Genomic DNA, 23,714 nt, shown 5'->3' on the forward strand with positions numbered 1-23,714 from the left:
CTGTTTGAATGGAGACTGCGCACAAAGTACTAACTCTTTGCATTGGCGTATAACGATCAACAATTATGTGAACAATCATCTTAAGATTAATTTTCAGTAAAGTTTAAATGTTTTCTTAAATGTGTTTTGAGTGCGGTCAAACACTTGGGATTTCGCCTGGCATTGGCAAAAGGACACATGTTTCTAAAAGTAGTTTTTCTTGGACGGCCACGAAACAACTAGATATTAGTAGAAGATATTAGATGTCATTATGATTGCCACAATTTTTAATGTGTATTGGTGTTACATGTTTGTACATATTTGTTTAATAAAATCAGCAGCTCAGAAAATAGACAAGCATTAAGCTAGTCGACAAACATACGTTTGTGTTTTAGTTGTCTTTTGGTAAAGTCTTAGTTAGGAACATAAGGTATAGAGACATTTCAATTACTTATATGAATCTGTCTCATTAATATTCGTGTTATAATTATTTGTACATTTATTACACACATAAATTAATTGTAAAATTATTAAATGTAATCAAGTATTACTGATATTATGGACTTCATCGATAATTATGGATATTGCATACAAACCTTTCAAAATGACGTTAAACTTCGTCTCATGAAATCCTCCGTTATTCAAAAATCTGCATACATACAAACCAGTATTCTTGTTTTGAAAATTCAAAATAATCAAATCATAGTTTCTGTCATTTATCTGAAGGATATTGTTGGACAAGTCCACTTTCGGGTTTGTGTCATTATTTAGAAAGTAAAACTCATTTCCTGTCGTTGCATTGTTGATGTCTGGTCCCAACCAAGTTCGTACATCTCCAGAACCGCAACATTTGAAGACAACTCTTTCTCCTTTTGTTACCCTTACTGTGACTATATCATTCAGAATGCCTGAGATTGAAGAACATAAGAATATAATGTTAAGGTGTATATAATTGTAAATGTCTATCTATAAACTTTGGTATAAAAAAACATATTTACGAAAGCAATTGTCGATAAGATTTTTTGAGTCTGTCATTGTTTTTTTTCGCAAATTGTTTTGTTATAAGTTAGATTAATTTCAATTGAATTGCTTCATATTTTTCAGGCCTGGGACTTTTATCGCCATCTACGTGGTATGGGTTTTCCTGATTGTTGAAGGCTTTGGGGTTGTTAATTAATGCCAACATCCCCTCACTTGAACTTTGGCAATCATATCACATCTTCTTTTTTATATACTGGGATTGATTTGTATAGTTTGATTCTAAGCAAGTTATGTTCTGTTTTTTTGGAAACGCTGGTACTTTTGATAACTATTTACACCACTGGCTCGATGCCACTGCTGGTGGACGTTTCGTCCCCGAGGGTATCACCAGCCCAGTAGTCAGCACTTCGGTGTTGACATGAATATCAATTATATGGTCATTTTTATAAATTTTCTGTTTACAAAACTTTTGAATTTTTCGAAAAACTAAGTTTTTCTTACCCCAGGAGTAGATTACCTTAGCCGTATTTGGCACAACTTTTGGGAATTTTGGGTCGTCAATGCTCTTCAACTTTGTAACTTGTTTGGCTTTTTAACTATTTTGATCTGAGCGTCACTGATGAGTCTTATGTAGACGAAACGCGCGTCTGGCGTATAAAATTATAATCCTGGTACTTTTGATAACTATTTACACCACTGGGTCGATGCCACTGCTGGTGGACGTTTCGTCCCCGAGGGTATCACCAGCCCAGTAGTCAGCACTTCGGTGTTGACATGAATATCAATTATATGGTAATTTTTATCAATTTTCTGTTTACAAAACTTTTGAATTTTTCGAAAAACTAAGGATTTTCTTACCCCAGGAGTAGATTACCTTAGTCGTATTTGGCACAACTTTTGGGAATTTTGGGTCGTCAATGCTGTTCAACTTTGTATTTGTTTGGCTTTTTAACTATTTTGATCTGAGCGTCACTGATGAGTCTTATGTAGACGAAACGCGCGTCTGGCGTATAAAATTATAATCCTGGTACTTTTGATAACTATTTACACCACTGGTTCGATGCCACTGCTGGTGGACGTTTCGTCCCCGAGGGTATCACCAGCCCAGTAGTCAGCACTTCGGTGTTGACATGAATATCAATTATATGGTCATTTTTATCAATTTTCTGTTTACAAAACTTTTGAATTTTTCGAAAAACTAAGGATTTTCTTACCCCGGGAGTAGATTACCTTAGCCGTATTTGGCACAACTTTTGGGAATTTGGGTCGTCAATGCTCTTCAACTTTGTATTTGTTTGGCTTTTTAACTATTTTGATATGAGCGTCACTGATGAGTCTTATGTAGACGAAACGCGCGTCTGGCGTATAAAATTATAATCCTGGTACTTTTGATAACTATTTTGCTTGTTTCATTTCGCAATTATAAAGTATTTCATTCTTAATTACACCTTATGTAAGAATCTTTCGTTTTGATTGGTTGATAGCCAGTGTATTTTTCACCCATTTACTGTTATCAAATGAATATCGTTCATTTTTTAACGCCGCCGGGGAATATGCAAAAAGGATATGCCTTTTTTACCCTCTCTATCGTGGTATTTGCCAAAAATACTCTATCCGACCGGACGCTTTTAACGTCACGATCATCAATGCGTTTTTGAACGTTAACATTCGGTGTAATTAAACAGTTATAGCATGTTTTTGAGGGGTATTTGCGAAAAATACCAGTCTTGAGAATGAAATTTCCCTCGCTTTACGGCTCGCAAAATTTAACATTCTCTCGACTAGTATTTTTCGCAAATACCCCTCCTTAACAAGATATATCTGTTCAAAATGGGTGCCATGATAAATTAGTAATTTGATTGATCATTTAAAAAACATCTCTGTCACTGTTTCCCCATTTATTGCTGAATTTGTATGTTTTTTTTTGTAGTGTGTATTCTTTTTTTAAATTTTGCTCTAATACTCTGTATTTACTCTGTAGTTATATGGTGTTTGATTGTTCATTTCTATTCTGTATATGTGTTGTTTGTTAACGTTATGTTTGAATTTTTCAATTAGTCTTAATCTATGATTGACCTGTTTGTATCACTAGTTTTAGATCTGAAAGGATAATGGTCGAAATCTACTACTTTGTATATTATTTTCCTATAAAACCACCAATGATAATCATTAGATTAGATCATAGTCAAAAGAAGGGTTCTGCGTTTTCACAAACAAAATATTACAATAATAATTGATCGTTAGTATTGTTTATGTATAATAGTCAATTAGAGTCGTAAACACTTTTATGAACGCAGGCCTGACATATATTGAATATTTAAATCTGAAAGTCGGATTTGCAATGTATAGAGAATATCTCCATTTTCGCGAGATGCAAGAAGTGATATTCAAAGTTATTTGACGCGATAACAAAGCCAAATATCACCCATATTATTTTGCATCTGTTCGTATTTTGTTTGAAATTGTATTTGCAATTTTTTGCCTTCTTGTTCATGTTATTCATGTTAATCTAATGTTATATTTACCTGGTATTATTTCCATATAGACTGTTATGATCATCAAAGTTAAAATTGATGACATTTTGCAGCACTTTTCCTAAGCTATGTCTTCAAAAGGGAATCAATAATTACTGTATTTATAACATGCAGGTAAGCAAATATTCCAAAAATGAAAGAAAAACAAAGTTCATAATATCTAATATGTATCAGAAGGACTGTTTGATTAGAAACGTGGTAAGCAGTGAATACATGCAAATCAAGTAGTTTGTATTCAACACATTTTACATTTGTATTTAATGCAATACTAAACTGTTGCAGTTTCGTCCTTTTTTGTTACTACTTCCATAAAATATGTGTTTTTTTAATAGAAAGATATTCAAGCTAGTTAAAAGTAATTGTAGTAATTGTAGTACATGGTGCATTTGTAAAAGATTTTTCAGTAAATGTTTCAGGTATTTGTATTGAAATTGGACAAACTCAAAACTGTTAAAACATACCATTACTAAATTACGTTATTCTTCGCAATTATCATGATCCAAAAATCAATGATATGATTGTGTCAATATTCTTCTTATCGTGTATTTGTATCGACACGTTGTGTCTATTGTGCATAAATGTTCTATTATTTCGCCTTTTGATATCACCGAAGAATCAAAGTGGCCAATATTAGAGTTGTTCTTCATCATACTTAAATATAAGCAATTGAAAGGCCAAATCAATTACACAGTTACATGTTTTGCAAAAACATACAATGTCTCTTCAAAGATATTTTAGACAAAAAATAACAAAGAAAAAACAGTAAATGTAGTCTCCCGTGGTTTAAAACTAAAAATATTTGCTAGATTACTCACTAGTCAAAGAACTTTTAGTTAGAGATTTACAACAAGAAAAAATTATCTGATATCACCCTCAGTTTTGATATAGTTTGCGTTGCTTTCGTTTTCTATGTTGTGTCATGTGCACTATTATTTGTCTGTTTGTCTTTTTCATTTTTAGCCATGATGTTGTCAGTTTATTTTTGGTCTATGAGTTTGGCTGCCCCTCTGGTATATTTTGATCCTCTTTTATCCCCCTGAGACCATAACATATCATGCAGGGACGTAAATTAAATGGGACAACGGCACAATACAAATTGTTCGATAAATATTATAACCATATTTAACTAGTATATTATGTACTTTACCATTTAGTCGTCTATGTATTTTCTCCGTGTTGACTGTACTTAACAGGTTTTTCATAACACGAAGGCAGACTATATTGAATTTGAAAATTCAGTTTTTGTCGTTTGTTGATAATTAAATTGTGTATTGTTTTATTTCCGCCTATTGACCTTTTTGTATCGTTGTGTTACATTAACAACTTCCTATGGAAAATAAGTCAACAGTCAGTTGGTTTTTTTTTCAATCATGTTCAAAACACAGATTTAAAATAGGGCCAGTTTGACTACGTTTACACCAAAAAATATCGTGCAATACATATTTTTGAAATGTATTTACCACTTCGCTTCCATTTCGATTTCAAAACAAAGACATACGCATATATATCGTTAACCAATCAATGTTGTGTGATATAGAAATTTTATCAGTTTCTTCTATTATACACACCTAGTATTCCAAAAATGAAAATACCTTCTTAAAAGATTTTTGCTACAGTTTTCTCTGATTCAAAATAACAAGGTTTTTTAAAAGACTTATTTAAATTGATTATACAAGTCTGTTTATATTATAAAACTGAAAAAGCAGAAGAAGAAAAAATAGGATCCGTATGCTTGTTTTTTGGCCATTGAAAATTTGTTTGGAAATGATACTCTCTGAATTTTCTTACACTTAACATTGGCACTTTTTTTTCTTGTTAAAACTATGAAAAATCTTTTTTATGAGATTTTCAGATACATGTATCAATTTTTAATTTATATGTAATGAAATAAAAAAAAGGAGAAAAGTAGGGCTTTATTGTCAAAATTGTAAATGGCATTACAACGTTAAAACCAGAGGATTCTGAATATCTGACAAACATTGAAAACCAAGAGGATCGAGCATCTTTATTGGAAACAACAGTGTGTGTAAAACATTTACTTAAAGGCAATCACAAAATTGCTTCTGTATTTTCGAAGTAAAGATTACGAAGAGATTAAGTAGAAAAGTTGAGGGGCGAAAGATACCAGACAGACATTCACACTCATCAATCGAAAATGAACTGACAACAAACTAGATAATTGATGACCTATTTTAAACAGGAAGTTTTTAATGTAAAAAAATATTATAAAAAGGTCAATACGTGGATATAAAAAAATACAAACGATAAAAACTCATTTCAATTTCTCTTTACTTCAAATCTGTCATACACTTCATAAAATAACAAGAAAAAAGAGCAACATTACCCCTCCCCCAAAAAATGATGATAGCAAGTGCTCCGAAAGTATAAACAGATTCTGCAAACAAAGACAGATGTCATCGTACTACTCGTAAATACGTCCAAATTGGGTTGTTTTGTCTTTTGTCATTAATGACTTTTGATCAAATTGCTGCTTGTTATGTGAACCTTTATAATTTATTACGTATACGTTCATATCCGTTATGATATATAGAAATAAGAAGATGTGGCACGAGTGCCAATGAGACAATTCTCTATCCAAGTCACAAGGAAAGAGAACAATTATAGGTCTAAGTATGACTTTCAACACGGAGTCTTGACTCACACCGAACAGAAAGCTATAAATTGTCTCTACATGACTATTGGAAAGCAATTCAAACAGGAAAACAAACAGTCTAATTTATATAAAAACCGATAACGAAAAACCTTTAAGAACCACACCAACAAACGACTACCACGAAACAACAGGCTCCTGACTTTGGAAAGGTGCAAACACATGCAGCAGGTTAAAACGTTTTAACATGGGCCAACCTTCACATTATGCATACTTTAAATGTCGGTGATGATTTCAAATTTTTAACCAATTGTGTGTGATTTTTGTTCTGATCAAAATACTGGTGATCCATAATCTTTTAATAAATCATCATCTTAATATATATTCATCATCTTAATATATATTCAGTAAATATACATCTCGACTACTGAAATATAGTTTGCACTTGATTTTGAGTAGAAGTAATTAGTTATCAAAAGTACCAGGATTATAATTTAGTACGCCAGACGCGCGTTTCGTCTACATAAGACTCATCAGTGACGCTCATATCAATATATTTATAAAACCAAACAAGTACAAAGTTGAAGAGCATTGAGGATCCAAAATTCCAAACAGTTGTGCCAAATACGGCTAAGGTAATCTATGCCTTCGATAAGAAAATCCTTAATTTTTTTGTAAAATTCAAAGTTTTGTAAACAGGAATTTTTTAAAAATGACCACATTATTGATATTCATGTCAACACCGAAGTGTTGACTACTGGGTTGGTGATACTCTCGAGGACGAAACGTCCACCAGCAGTGGCATCGACCCAGTGGTTTAAATAGTTATCAAAAGTACCAGGATTATAATTTAGTACGCCAGACGCGCGTTTCGTCTACATAAGACTCATCAGTGACGCTCATATCAAAATATTTTTAAAGCCAAACAAGTACAAAGTTGAAGAGCATTGAGGATCCAAAATTCCAAACAGTTGTGCCAAATACGGCTAAGGTAATCTATGCCTGGGATAAGAAAATCCTTATTTTTTTTTGTAAAATTCAAAGTTTTGTAAACAGGAAATTTATAAAAATGACCACATTATTGATATTCATGTCAACACCGAAGTGTTGACTACTGGGTTGGTGATACTCTCGGGGACGAAACGTCCACCAGCAGTGGCATCGACCCAGTGGTTTAAATAGTTATCAAAAGTACCAGGATTATAATTTAGTACGCCAGATGCGCGTTTCGTCTACATAAGACTCATCAGTGACGCTCATATCAAAATATTTTTAAAGCCAAACAAGTACAAAGTTGAAGAGCATTGAGGATCCAAAATTCCGAACAGTTGTGCATGCCAAATACGGCTAAGGTAATCTATGCCTGGGATAAGAAAATCCTTATTTTTTTTGTAAAATTCAAAGTTTTGTAAACAGGAAATTTATAAAAATGACCACATTATTGATATTCATGTCAACACCGAAGTGTCGACTACTGGGTTGGTGATACCCTCGGGGACGAAACGTCCACCAGCAGTGGCATCGACCCAGTGGTTAAAATAGTTATCAAAAGTACCAGGATTATAATTTAGTACGCCAGACGCGCGTTTCGTCTACATAAGACTCATCAGAGACGCTCATATCAAAATATTTATAAAGCCAAACAAGTACAAAGCTGAAGAGCATTGAGGATCCAAAATTCAAAACAGTTGTGCCAAATACGGCTAAGGTAATCTATGCCTGGGATAAGAAAATCCTTAGTTTTTTTGTAAAATTCAAAGTTTTGAAACAGGAAATTTATAAAAATGACCACATGATTGATATTCATGTCAACACCGAAGTGTTGACTACTGGGCTGGTGATACCCTCGGGGACGAAACGTCCACCAGCAGTGGCATCGACCCAGTGGTTTAAATAGTTATCAAAAGTACCAGGATTATAATTTAGTACGCCAGACGCGCGTTTCGTCTACATAAGACTCATCAGTGACGCTCATATCAATATATTTATAAAACCAAACAAGTACAAAGTTGAAGAGCATTGAGGATCCAAAATTCCAAACAGTTGTGCCAAATACGGCTAAGGTAATCTATGCCTTCGATAAGAAAATCCTTAATTTTTTTGTAAAATTCAAAGTTTTGTAAACAGGAATTTTTTTAAAATGACCACATTATTGATATTCATGTCAACACCGAAGTGTTGACTACTGGGTTGGTGATACTCTCGAGGACGAAACGTCCACCAGCAGTGGCATCGACCCAGTGGTTTAAATAGTTATCAAAAGTACCAGGATTATAATTTAGTACGCCAGACGCGCGTTTCGTCTACATAAGACTCATCAGTGACGCTCATATCAAAATATTTTTTAAGCCAAACAAGTACAAAGTTGAAGAGCATTGAGGATCCAAAATTCCAAACAGTTGTGCCAAATACGGCTAAGGTAATCTATGCCTGGGATAAGAAAATCCTTAGTTTTTTTTGTAAAATTCAAAGTTTTGTAAACAGGAAATTTATAAAAATGACCACATTATTGATATTCATGTCAACACCGAAGTGTTGACTACTGGGTTGGTGATACTCTCGGGGACGAAACGTCCACCAGCAGTGGCATCGACCCAGTGGTTTAAATAGTTATCAAAAGTACCAGGATTATAATTTAGTACGCCAGATGCGCGTTTCGTCTACATAAGACTCATCAGTGACGCTCATATCAAAATATTTTTAAAGCCAAACAAGTACAAAGTTGAAGAGCATTGAGGATCCAAAATTCCGAACAGTTGTGCATGCCAAATACGGCTAAGGTAATCTATGCCTGGGATAAGAAAATCCTTATTTTTTTTGTAAAATTCAAAGTTTTGTAAACAGGAAATTTATAAAAATGACCACATTATTGATATTCATGTCAACACCGAAGTGTCGACTACTGGGTTGGTGATACCCTCGGGGACGAAACGTCCACCAGCAGTGGCATCGACCCAGTGGTTAAAATAGTTATCAAAAGTACCAGGATTATAATTTAGTACGCCAGACGCGCGTTTCGTCTACATAAGACTCATCAGAGACGCTCATATCAAAATATTTATAAAGCCAAACAAGTACAAAGCTGAAGAGCATTGAGGATCCAAAATTCAAAACAGTTGTGCCAAATACGGCTAAGGTAATCTATGCCTGGGATAAGAAAATCCTTAGTTTTTTTGTAAAATTCAAAGTTTTGAAACAGGAAATTTATAAAAATGACCACATTATTGATATTCATGTGAACACCGAAGTAACACATTCGTGATCGAAAATTAATCATGCAGTCTATTTGGCCGTTTTACCCTTTTTGATTCAAGCGTCACTGATGAGTCTTTTGTAGACGAAACGGGCACCTGCCGTAAAATATTTCCAATCCTCGTATCTATGATGAGCTTATTTATATACTGATTCAATTTGGTTCGCGTATATTAGTTATCAAACTTAACCGAAAAGTTTATTTTGTCTATCCTCTGCGAATATTTACAACCTCTCTGTATTTTTTCTGCACTTTGTTAAAGTGTACGTAGCATATAGGTATTAAACATCTATAATTCATCACATTTAATTAAGCCAAGATATTGAACTCATGATCATGATGACGATTGGATAACGTCGCTAATTTTCATGGCATCAATTGACAATAGATGATATGGAAAGCACGCGCAAGCACAGACGAAATATTACAGATGTTAAGTCCATATTTTAACGTTGTTTTCTGTCAGTTTCATTAGAATGGAGATAACGATGTTGTATTTTAAGCTCCGACGACATCAATTTCTACATTTGAAAATGCCTGTACCAAGTGAGGAATATGACAGTTCTTGTCCATTAGTTTTTGATGCGTTTTGCTATTTGATTTTGCCATGTTATTATGGACTTTCCGAATTGATTTTCCTCTAAGTTAAGTATTTTTGTGATTTTACTTTTGGTGATTTTATGTTCGCAAATACCCGTTTACTGTCTCTGATTTAAATTATGTGGTACGCACTTCACTCCTGTGTTTCTCTGAATTGTTCGTGTCAATTGTGAAAGACAGCTGCAAATCCTCTTAATGATAAACATAAAGGATAACCAAGGATAACCAATTTTGTCGGGAAAAGTTTTCTCCTTTCTGATTTCGCCTATTTCAATCAATTTCAGTCTGTTTTTGCAGTTATGCAGTGTATACTAAAACCTTTTATTTATATTTAAGAGTGGATTATGTGGCATTTTAGCATACGAAAAATATTGCTGATGTAAATTTGCCTATCATGACATCCAACGAATAGGGAAAAAAACCTAACGTTGTAGCCGTTATACTCTGTTGCAAATGACATTGCCTAATTTGATTGAAATGCAACCCATCAGCTTTTAATTAAGGAAAACTGTATACACAATTTGAAAGCTTATTAATAGAGGAACAAAATGGTTATGAATAATATGTGCCGCAATGACCATTAGAGGGGTTACGGCGGACCTAAATGCCAAAATACGCGTAAAAATTTAAAATAATTACATACATACCTTATACCTCATTCGACAGCTTATTTATAGAGAACAAAAGACATACTGTCAATATATTCCGCAACGCATATTAGAGGATTAACAGAGAACCTACATGTCAAGATACGCGTGAACATTAGGAAATAGCCTATTTTGAATAATGGAATAGACATTCGGAAAAATGGAGTGGACTGCTGCGACCCTTCAGTCCCTAATTACATACATACTTACCCGTCCACGTCCACATGTATTTTTGTGTATCTGAGGAGAGAGTTACGCCTTTTTCAACTGATTTTTATAGCTCGTTCTTATTTTGTACTGGTATGCCACTGAGTTATACATGTTTAACCCCGCCACATTCTGTATGGTTTTTTTTGCCTGTCCCAAGTCAATAGCCTGTTATTCAGTGGTTGTCGTTTGTTTATGTGTTACATGTTTGTTTTTCGTTCAATTTTTGTACATAAATTAGGCCGTCAGTTTTCTCAAATTATTTTACATTGTCTTTTCAGGGCCTTTTATGGCTGACTATGCGGTATTGGCTTTGCTTATTGTTGAAGGCCGTACGGAAACCTAAAGTTGTTAATTTCTGTGTAATTTTGGTCTCCTGTGGAGGGTTGTCTTATTGGCAATCATACCACATCTTCTTTTTTATACTAATACCGCATTCGAAATATGTTTCGCAACGCCTATTAGGCCCCTTTATACACTATTTTAAAGCTTATAGAAAGAGGGATTAAATGGTATATTAATAAGCTTTCGAATGAGGTATAATGTATTTTTTGGAAGTAGGGACTGAAGGGCCGCAACAATCTATTACAATATTCAAAATATCCATTCCGTTATTCAAAATTGGCTATTTCTTAATTTTCACGCGTATTTTGGCATTAAGGTCATCCGTAACCCCTCTAATGGTCATTGCGGCATAATGAATATGTTATATCTATAAATATGGGACAAAGAACAGCAAAGGAAACATGAAAATAAAAACTAGAGGCTCTAAAGAGCCTGTGTCGACACCTTGGTCTATGTGAATATTAAACAAAGGACACAGATGGATTCAAGACAAAATTGTGGTTTGGTGATGGTGATGTGTTTGTAGATCTTACTTTACTGAACATTCTTGCTGCTTACAATTATCTCTATCTATAATGAACTTGGCCCAGTTGTTACAGTGGAAAATGTTAGTGAAATTTTACAAATTTTATAAAATTTGTTAAAAAATGACTATATAATGGGCAATAACTCCTTAGGGGGTCAATTGACCATTTTGGTCATGTTGACTTCTTTTTAGGTCTTACTTTGCTGTACATTATTGCTGTTTACAGTTTATCTCTATCTATAATAATATTCAAGATAATAACCAAAAACAGCAAAATGTCCTTTAAATTACCAATTCATGGGCAGCAACCCAACAAAGGATTGTCGATTGGTCTGTAAATTTCAGGGCAGATATATCTTGACATGATTAACAATTTTACACCATGTCAGATTTGCTCTAAACGCTTTGGTTTTTGAGTTATAACCTAAAAACAGCATTTTACCCCTATGATCTATTTTCAGCCGTGGCGGCCATCTTGGTTGGTAGGCCGAGTCACCGGACATATTTTTTAAACTAGATACCCCAAAGATGATTGTGGCCAAGTTTGGATTAATTTGGCCCAGTAGTTTCAGAGGAGAAGATTTTTGTAAAAGATAACTAAGATTTACGAAAAATGGTTAAAAATTGACTATAAAGGGCAATAACTCCTGAAGGGGTCAACTGACCATTTCGGTTATTTAACTTATTTGTAAATCTTACTTTGCTGAACATTATTGCTGTTTACAGTTTATCTCTATCTATAATAATGTTCAAGATAATAACCAAAAACAGCAAAATGTCCTTAAAATTACCAATTCAGGGGCAGCAACCCAACAAAGGATTGTCGATTGGTCTGAAAATTTCAGGGCAGATAAATCTTGATCTGATAAACATAAAACTAAATGCTTTGGTTTCAGAGATATGAGCCAAAATCTACATTTAACCCCTATGTTCTATTTTTAGCCATGGCGGCCATCTTGGTTGGTTGGCCGGGTCACCGGACACATTTTTTAAAACTAGATACCCCAATGATGATTGTGGCCAAGTTTGGTTAAATTTGGCCCACTAGTTTCAGAGGAGAAGATTTTTGTAATAGCTAACGACGGTCGACGACGACGACGACGACGACGACGACGGACGACGGACGGCGGACGCCAAGTGATGAGAAAAGCTCACTGGGACCTTTGGGCCAGGTTAGCTAAAAAAAGATAACGGTGAGTATTTTAATATTTATATATATGTTTTGGTATTCAGGTCGTCCATACATTGAACAAAGGATTTCTGTTAAAAATAGTTAGGGAAATCCACTAGTTTATTCGACGAAACTAAATATATGAATGTTTTAAGTTAAAAAAAATTAAAGAGTGCTTTGAATTTTTTTTTCTGATATGAATTTGAATATTTATTGGATAACTTAAAAATGACGAATTCAAAAATACAGTTTCGTTTCATCGAGATAACGATATATTTTATCGAGATCTCGATATATTTAACCGAGATAACAATTTAATAATCCGTCATCTCGATATAACAGTTTCGTTTTCTCGAGATAATGATATAATAAATCGACACAACAATATAATAATCCGAGATATAGATATGACAATCCGAGATCTCGATATAATCATCCGAGATATAGATATAACCGTTTGGTTTTATCGACATAACGATATAATAAATCGAGATAACGATATAATAATCCGAGATCTCGATATAATAAATCGAGATAACGATATAAAACAATTTCGTTTTATCGAGATAACGATATATTTGTTATCGAGATCTCGGTAAAACGGTAATGTTTTATCGTGATCTCGAATTAAAAAAAATATTTTCTAATTTTTTGTGTGACCCCTTACGACTTCCGTAATTAAAACTTGGCAATTGATTCAATAAAATGTTGAACGAAGAAAAATCTCTAAAAAAATCTAAAACTTGGCAATGGATACAATAAAATCTAAAATTTGGCAATGGATTCAATAAAATGTTGAACGAAGAATTATCTCTAAAAAAAAATCTAGAGATTAGCTTCTAATTTCGTGTGAAGAAATTCGTGCGGCGTCAAAATTCCGCGATGGTTGATAGTCTGAGGAAATTTAGGTTTTGCTTTGTCAATTCAAAAAGGAGTAAGAGAAGTATTGTAAGCAATGAAATGAAAATAAGTCATGCTTTGATGTAGAAAATGAACAAAATATGTGTCGCGTTTTTGAAGTCCGTCGGTATACTTATGTTTTAAAATTCCTTTCAACAAGACTTTTAACACTGGTAATATTACGACAATTTTAAATAAAGTACGGCTGAAAAAAGATAGAGTACCTATACCTAAGGTATACTCAAACTCAAAAAGTGGAAAATATACTGACAACGTAATGGGTACAAAAGAAATTTACAAACAACAATACACGAAACAAAAAAATTGAAAACTTACGACTTAGCAACACGAATCCTACCAAACACAAGTTTTTTATGTGGTGACATTTTTTAGATTGATACTCTATTTAGAATCCATAACTCAGATATAAATCAAGCCAAATAAACTGCTGTGAATCATATTCTAGATACAGATAAGAACCCTATTTTATTTCAAGAAGGAACAAAGTCATTGGCTTGCGTGCAAACTTTTTGTAGATACTGCTTGTACTGACAGTAGCTGTATTGATAATGAAATTCGTATTATCTATATATCAAAAGTAAATTATGGGGTATAGACTAATCATGACCTTATTGTCTCGTCCTATAAACGGTTTATTCTATCCTCAAATTTCAAGTGACTTTACTATCAATAACGTCATCCCACAAACAAGTTGTTATACGGAAAGTTGAATCTAAATATATGTACTAAGAGAACATAGCGTAAACGGTAGCACGTTTCAAGACAAAATCAATATACAAAAATGACTAGACTTAACTACAAATCGTTAACTTTAAGATTTCGGCAATTGAAACACTTGTAATCGTTTTTTTTTCATTTGGAATAGCTATTAAAGGCATACACAATAAAAAAAAATCATTAATTGATTTATCAACTACAGTAAAATGTATTGTTAACCAACTTACTACAATATGTATAGAAATGCCCATGCTTTATAAAAGGAAAATTTCGACATCTGGTTATTATGAACGGAGAAATTGCTACAGCCAGTCATTACCATATCTCAGTCATGCATTACGAAATCACACTCGTGCATTACGAATTCACAGTCATGCATTATGAACAGATGAAATGGGACATCGATTAAATCAAAATGTCGTTTATTTCTTTAAATAAGTGTGACATTTAAAAAAAAAAATTTAAACTTAATATCATAAAAACAAGTTTAAATGATGTTCAGTGTTTTGTAACGACTTAAAACCGAAATATTTCACAGCCTTCAATCCTCGGAATAAAACTGGCTTTTTCTGGCTTTTTCTGTATTGGTCCTGTTGTAGATTTGTGAATAACTGTATAATTTTGGATCCGAGACTCGAAGACTGTTCTTGAATGAAGTTGCCTTAGTTGGTTAATAAAAGTATCAATATATGGACGTTTTCATATAGGCCCTGTAACATGCCCTATACATTAATAATGACCTCGGACAGTTGTTATGGCCCTCGGCGTTGCCTCAGAGCCATTACGACCATCCCTGGCCATTAGTAATACCTCGGGCATGTTACAGGGCCAATATGAAAAAAGTCCATACATTAATACTATAGTATTGCCCCAAAAGTTTGAATGCAGTTAATACAGGTATGTTCATCATATGTTCAGAAGTGTGTTTAACTTGTACACATACAGATCAAAGTAAATCGTATGAAAAACTACTGAACAGTATCGTTTGAAACAATACATCTGCCGTGGTTTAGACCGACTGTAGTGAAATAACATTTGTTCTTTGCAAAAATGTGGTTAAGGTTGCCATATTTGTTGATATTTCACCGATTTTGTTGCAAACATGTACTACCGCCGGAAAAAAACCCGATATATGTTATGTTTAAGGGTTATATATGTATGCTATTAGTTTTTCATTACTCATCAGAGGCGGATCAAGGGGGGGGGGGGGTCTGGGGTTGGAACCCCCCCTTTTTTTGAACGATCAATGCATTTGAATGGAGACATATAGTTAGAACTCCCCCCCTTTGTCCTGGGTTAGGAACCCCCTTTAAAAATGGCTGGATCCGCCCCTGCTCATACACATTTTGTTTTGAGGCAAGCTGAGTTCCACCTGCGGGTGTAGGATTTCCCTTGATGAGTTAAAGTCCAATTGGTGGCCATAGGCTGTCTTCTGTTCTTTCGCCGGGTTGTTGTCTCATAAACATTATTCCTATTTCTTTACTTAAATTTATCAAATTCAATACGTGCAGATCAATAATCTACATTCCAGTAACATCCCGAAAGAAAAAGGAGAAAACACACTTTACATTTGTTTTATTTGCTTTGTATTTGATGAAAGATCATTATTGCACTTCGAATCTATATTTTCATAGTAATTGTAATATCTCCAATTACCAACCATATAAGCAGGTAAAGGTTGTTTAAAGATAAAAAAAGGGATCATTGTTTTACATAAGAATTTGATTATTGCAAACTTTAATCAATATTAAAAATAAATAGAAACATATGACAAGATCTCAAACACTACGAGTATGTTTTACATCATTATTCGTGAACATGTGGTCTTTGTTAAATAAAAGTATACAAAAAGTAAACAATTTGCTATCATATCCCATTGTAATCCGGATTTTCTTTCAAACATCAGTTGTTCATTTGTTTTCAATATCAAGTTCTCCCATTCTTGTCGCAAAGCGATAACTGTAAAATGTGTAATGACTAATTTATTATATTCCAAATGTTACTTTTCTATTTCAGGAATCAAATTGACAAACGTGGTCGATCAGATACAGTAAATTGTTTTAGATATTATAAGTGATGCGAAGTTCACCAATGTGTTAGGCATTTAAGTTATACTTTCTAAGACTATATATGCACACTAATGAAACTTCCTATAGGAATAGAAACATCTCACTGATAGTTGAATTATAAAGCTATAAAGAAAACGTTTGCATTTTCATTTTACAGTAAATTGTGTAAAACATTCAAGATGATCAACAGTTGACCACAAGACTAAACATGCACAGTCGTCTCGTTTTATTGTAAGATTATCTGTGCTCACAAATGTAACTGCATCTGAAATACGAAACATGCCACTGATAGTTTGAGCTTCGAATCATAAATAGAAAGTTTGCATATCCACTCGGTTCTTCAAATGCCCAATCAAAATACACCATTTCGCTTCCGTCATTGTACTTCCATCCACTTCCAGTATTTTGGCCTTGTATACATATTGGACTTAGATAGACATATCCAATATCAGCTGAAAAGAAATATTTTAAAAAAGAATAAAAAGTATACTTAGATAACAAACTCCAAGGTAAAATCACAAAGGCGAAGCTCCATTATCACTTACAAATTCAAACATGTTTCACCAACGGATCAGTGGAAAACAACTGTCACTTTTCTCACTTGGTACGAGCATTATGATGGATACAACCTGATTTTATAACTAGCAAATCCTTCTTCTTCTCACAAAACTGTGGAATCGGCTCTGTGTTGACAGGATGATTGAATGGAGTACTTGTAACCCTAAATTAACGTTGTTGTTTAATTTTGTGCTTTTGCTTGGCTGCAAAGTAATTCAAATATCCCAAGGTTCTTAATATCAACCTCAGTTAGCATTGCTCATTCTTAGGTTTCTTGTGTACAATGATGTTTAATTTTGTCGTTTTTTTCGTTTTTCGCTATAACATTGTTTGTTTGTCTTCGACTTGGGATTTTGACTATCCCTTGTGGTACTAGTATTCATTCCACATTTTATTTTTGCGTTGATAAGCGTTTACTCTTATTAATTACTAAATGTCTATGACTCATTTCAACAAAAAAAGAAAAGTGCATCAATAGTATATCCATAAATTGCAGACTTCCACAAATCCTATAGTATACCTAATTTTAATATTTGCAAATGATATTACATAATATTAAAATCATTTTGTATAAAAAAGAACAAAAATACCTGTAATTTCTTGAATGTATTTTTTCTTTTCTTCAGAATCAATTCTAATAAGCTCGTTTCCAGGACAAAATAAAACATTTTTTCGTGTAGATGCATCAATTTTTGGTCCAAACTGAAGACACACGTCAAGTTCTCTATAATTGAAGAAATCTGCTGGACATCTACCAGACCCTATCAACAAAAATCCAATGCAAGATTATGAGGCAGTAACTAAATTTGAATATCGATAATACCTCGTAGCTGTGAACCAGTTTAAATCAGTTGATTAGCAAAATTCTGATAAAAATAGAGACGAAGACGTCGGGACTTACCATTTATTGCAATTGATATAGAAAGACGGTGAAAATAAACATTAACACATTGGAGATGACTTATATTTTTTCCTCGTGAGCGTTCACTTTTTCATTCAAATGTTAACCTGTGACATATCCTCACCTTATAGATAAAAAGAGTGGTAAATCATATAGAATTTATGTGGTTCAACTTATTTCTTTCTATATCGTGTTCACAGACTGTTGTTTGTTTCATTACTTGTTTTTCTATTGTGTTGTCTTATTTTTAAAGCTTCTTATCGATATTTTCCTTTTTTTATAGAGTTTACGCTACAAATACATTTTGCATGTTTACGTTTTTAGTTTTTTTACCTCTTAAGTAATACTTTCAAGTCCTCCTAAAGTTGTCCCTAATACTAAACTGAATTTTCGTTTTTTTGAACGTATTATAGTGGTGTAAAATAAACTCGTCTTCGATACCAGGTTAACAAGTTTGAACGACAGACGTGCGTTTCGTTTACACAAGATTGATCAGTGACGCTCGATTCAAAACAATTTAAAAAGTTCAAATATAGTTCGTTGTTGAATAAACTTTACATTAAACTCGCATTTATTTTTATAATTCTAAAAGTCCAGTGAAAAAACAATGTACTTACTATCTTTTGTGATGTAAAATTTCCAACCAGTAGCAGACTTCGTTATGACTGTATAGATGAAAGGGTCGTGGTGTAGAATGCATGTTTTGGTCAGCGTATTAAAGAAGAATGATACACAACGATTATTCAAAGAACAGCGTATTGTACATTTTACAACTGAATTGACAGTTATCATTTCAATGCTATTGTTATCCTCATATGTTCCCACAAACTCCGATTTGTGATGTGCTGAAATTTGAATTTTTGAAAAACAGAAAATCCAAGTATTCAGAATATAAAAAAGTGAAAATATTATTTGCAACAGCATATTTTCTTATTTTTTTTAACATACGATCAACGTTGTCTTCAGTAAGAAAAAAGTGAGTAATCTGATTTACTAGTAATTGTTCAAAATACTTAATTTTATTGAATCATATCAACGGTTGATAAAACATGTGGAATTCGCAGTGCAGATGGTGTTATACAAGTATCCATATCTTGCATAGATACATTGTTGTTGCAAAGTTAATATTGTATTAGAGATATATAAAAGAATTGAAGTATGGATACAAAATGAAGAAGTATTCTTTTGTTTTTGTATAACTAAATTGGTTTCGATTAAATTTTGTTTAAGTATCTGAACAATACGTCTATAATTAGTGGGTTTTTTAAATGTTGTATTTACATATAAATAATTAAATTGTAATCAGTTACGTACAAGAGTATTTGAAAAAAAAATGATATTTATCTTTCGATTCTTTCAATAAGATCAATAAAGTAGAACACATTATAAATAGTCGCACAAATTTAAAAGACCAAAATAAACATTCTATGTTAAAATTTTTGGGTGAGAAAAGATGTTCGAGTCTGTTATAGCAAAGATATATATAGTAATCTAGAGACCTTTAATTAAAAGATATGTACGAATGGGACATGACTTAAAAAAAAACTTATCTTATAGCACTTTTTTATATCCGAAAAATGTTAGATTAATGCAATCATTACAATATCAACTGATTTTTTGATAATGATATGAAAAATCATTAGTTCTTTAATATACAATGTACATCACCTGTAATTATTCTGATGTTTCTGTTTGTCAATCTTTAGTTTGATGTTAACATGATGTTTTCTATTTTACCATGATACTAGTATCTTTTTTTTTCGACTTTTAATATATATGTCCACTTTGTATATTCTATAGCTTATTTGCTCCCCATGAAAAGAAAAAATATTGATACAACCTGAGACATTACTGCACAACCTAAGAACAAACGATGAAAATTAGTTGAAAAGGACTTAATTCATTCGATCAATACAAAGCAGACAAATAGACACAAATAGAAAAAAAAGAAGATGTGGTATAAGTGCCAATTGGACAACTCTCTCCTCTAAGTCACAATATGTAAAATAAACCATTATAGGTCACAGTGTTTCAACACAGAGTTTTGGCTCACATCGAACAGCAAGATAAATAGGGTCTTTAAAATGACATGTGTAAAAACATTCAAACGGAAAACCAGCGATCCTACATTCTATATAAAGAACAAACGAGAACAACATCAACAAACGACAACTATTGAATATCAAACTCTTGACTTATAACGGGTGCAATCAAATGCAGTTGGTTTAAACGTTTTAATAGGTGCCAACATAAAGTATCGATTTGAGAGGACTTGCAGTTACTGACAGCTAGTTAAAAGCATATAACTACAATTATTACCAGTAATATAAAATATTCTGTTCTTTATTTTGCCTTTTGAACTTTTTAGGATTTGAGCGTCACTGATGAGTCTTTTGTGGACGAAACGCGCGTCTGGTGTATAAACAAATATTTAGTACTGGTATCTTTGATAAGTTTATTTATATCTAAGATAGCAATCATGAGTGCATCTCAGTATGTCATTTTTAGTCAGGGCCAAACATGACCTTGTTTGTGTAATTCCGAAATGTAGATATCGACAAATTATTGTCTCGTGAATGTGCATATGTGTATAACAAAGATTTTTAGTATTGTTTTAACTAATTGATAAACAAAATCAATATTCATCGACCTAATAGCTGTTTTAAATTAGTAACATGTTAGAGTAAATTCATTTAAAGGATTGATAAGTTTACCCGTGTTCGGTAAATAACATCACCATAAAGATTAATATAGTTATTCCCTTCGAAAAATGTGCTCTTTTCATGACAGCATATTTGGCATAATTTGATTTTTCTGAAACTGTCTGTTTGTAAATTTTGAAATTATAAAAAAAACTAAGATTTCAACTCCCTCAGGCAAAGTTGACCTTAGATAAATTTGGCTATTTATTCAAGGTATTTTTGTCTAATAGCTTCAACGGTTTCGGTACTTATACATCCCTCGGATTCCAAATGTTTTGCTTTGGGCGTTCCTGATGAAGGTAAATCCAGAAAAACGCTTCGGACGCATGAAATTATTAAACGTGTTGTTTACAATTTTTTGAAACAATAGATAAAAATATATTCGCCAGATCGACAAGAAGCATACGAAAAGATCTTTCGAACAGAAGACGATAAACACAAGGTGCTATTCTAAATGTACTCAAAGTTATATTCTAGTTTAAAGCCAATTCCAATAAAAAGTTAATCATGATTTAGTCTAATATCTAACTTAATATTTGGATCAAAGTATACATCTTGTCGTACCTACTCCTGTACCTATAATAAATCATGTAATTTTTTCTAACTAAAATATTAATAATAAAAGAGAAAGGTTTCATTTCCCTTTGACAGTTAATTGTGCTGCTTAATTGATCAGAATTCTAGGAATTGTAAGTAACATTTTGTAACAAGACTCTGTCCTCACAAATGTCAGTACACAAGGATTGATAGACAACCCACTGATAGTCGAATTGTCGAACCATAAATTGTAAAGTAGTAATTCTATTTGGTTCTTCAGATGGCCAATTTAAATAAACCATTTCACTACCGTCATTGTACTTCCATTCACTTCCAGTATTTGCCCTTGGATACAGATGAGTACATTGTAGACATATCCGATATCAGCTGGTTAAAACAATAAAACAAAAGTATTGAACTTCAAGGCAAAGGAGTAGGTTCCGTAAGACCCCTTTTTGGCCCCAAAATATAGCAGTTTTACAAAATTGTTTAAATGTAAACTTTTAGTTGTGTTTTGAAAGGTATAATGCATCTGCTACATAGATATGGGCTTATTTTGGCATTACAATGCTCATATACCGGGTACTTACATCATTAAGTCATGCTAATTACTGAAATCTTCACACAATTTCAGCATTTTAGTTAAATTTTGGACGATTTCCGTCTTAAATGAAAATGGCCTCATTCGTGTTCATTCTTGATATTAAAATGTAAGTTGTGTTTAATGATAATACATAACATATATAAAGATCGAGGATGAACACGTATACGGCCACTTTCATTTTTGAAAAGTGACAGTTTTTGGCATATTTGATAGATTTTTCATATTTAAGCTGGAGCCGGCGCGTTTTTAATGAGTGAATCAGTTAAAATCTTTCACGAACAATAATTGAATCAATTGAAATAGACATTTAAGTGTTTAAAAAGTGTCCGAAAACTGTCGTCAGATGAACTTGAAATTTGAGGCCACAACCGGCCCTTACCGGACCTACCCCTTTAAAAAGAAAAAACTTTATAAAAATGATAAAATCAAACCTAATCAATCTAATGAGTAGCAAGTAAAAACAACCGGCATAATCCTGACTTGGTACAAGTATGAAATGTTTGGTTAAATATTGTAATATAGAAGTGAGAGATGAGAGGTACCAAGGGACATTCAAAATCATAAGTAATCAATCTAATTCGGTAGAAAACATTTAAGGGAAAGGGGGTGGAATCGCAGTTACAACATTTGGAACATATCTACACTCATCTGTGAAACAGATGTTCCATAACGGTTAACCAAATCGTGATGGCGTCTATAAAATTTAATAAGAAATCATTATAATTTCGTCACTTGGAATTCTTGGTTCAATAGCTCCCTTGTGATCAGCAATCCTCTATCAACGGAATGTTGTTACAGCATCAACTGGGAAATACATACTTTATTTACTGATGGAATGTTGGTACATAGAAATGGCAAGATCACACAATTGGGAAGCCGAAATCATCGATTGTGTCGTAAAGTTTTGTTTTCAACCGACCATCATAAGACATTAACAATTCCTAGATGTTCCATTGGATATATGTGCACAATATAATAAGAAATAAAATTAGGTTGTAATTGGGAATACGTGTGTAAAGTATTGTAAAATAAAACGTTATTAGTTTGAGATAGATGGATAAACCTCACACTTGACTGTTGTTTGTGGATTCGCCCTATGGACAAAACTGAATGGGCAACCCAAAAGAACACATTAGGTCAATGTAACAACACCAGAAATTCAGCAGCCAAAACGTACTAACGTAGTATGACGTCCATTATCACTGTACTCGTATACATATTTTTTAGTGGCCAGCTGAAGGACACCTACGTGTGCGGGAATTCTCGCTACATTGAAGACCATTGGTGGCGTCTGGCTATTATCTGTTCAATAGTCGGGTTTTTGTCCCTTTGACATATTCCCCATTTCCTTTCTCAATTTTAACTTGCACCAAACACATAAAACATAGAAAGAGATATTATATATTCTTATAAACTTATTTGACATAACAGTCGATTGACCTCTCTGAAAAACGGTTAAATAGGGCAACCCTGACAACTTATTTATCAGATATTTGCCTTTTCTTTGGTGAAAAGTTAAGCCAGTATTCCAAGGCACCTGATATCAACTTTGGTTTAGTAATGGGGTTTATTGCTTCGCGTGTAGGTTTCTTTGTAGTGTTTCGTCCACTGCTGTTTATCTTTTAGTCTTTTTGGTGCTTGCTTGGATATTGTAAGTTATATTTCGACTTTTTTGTATCTTTAAATATACTTATATTTTCAAATTCTTTAAAAACCAATGAATCAGAAAATAAATATATTTAACATGTTTAAAAGACTCCGAAAACTGTTCATTTATTAATTGAATTTTGTTATTTATTTCATATTCTATTTTGGTTTTGAGAAGCATTAAAACCCATCAATTTTCCTTTT

Source organism: Mytilus trossulus, chromosome 13, assembly GCF_036588685.1.
Source record: "Mytilus trossulus isolate FHL-02 chromosome 13, PNRI_Mtr1.1.1.hap1, whole genome shotgun sequence".
NCBI lineage: Eukaryota > Metazoa > Mollusca > Bivalvia > Mytilida > Mytilidae > Mytilus > Mytilus trossulus.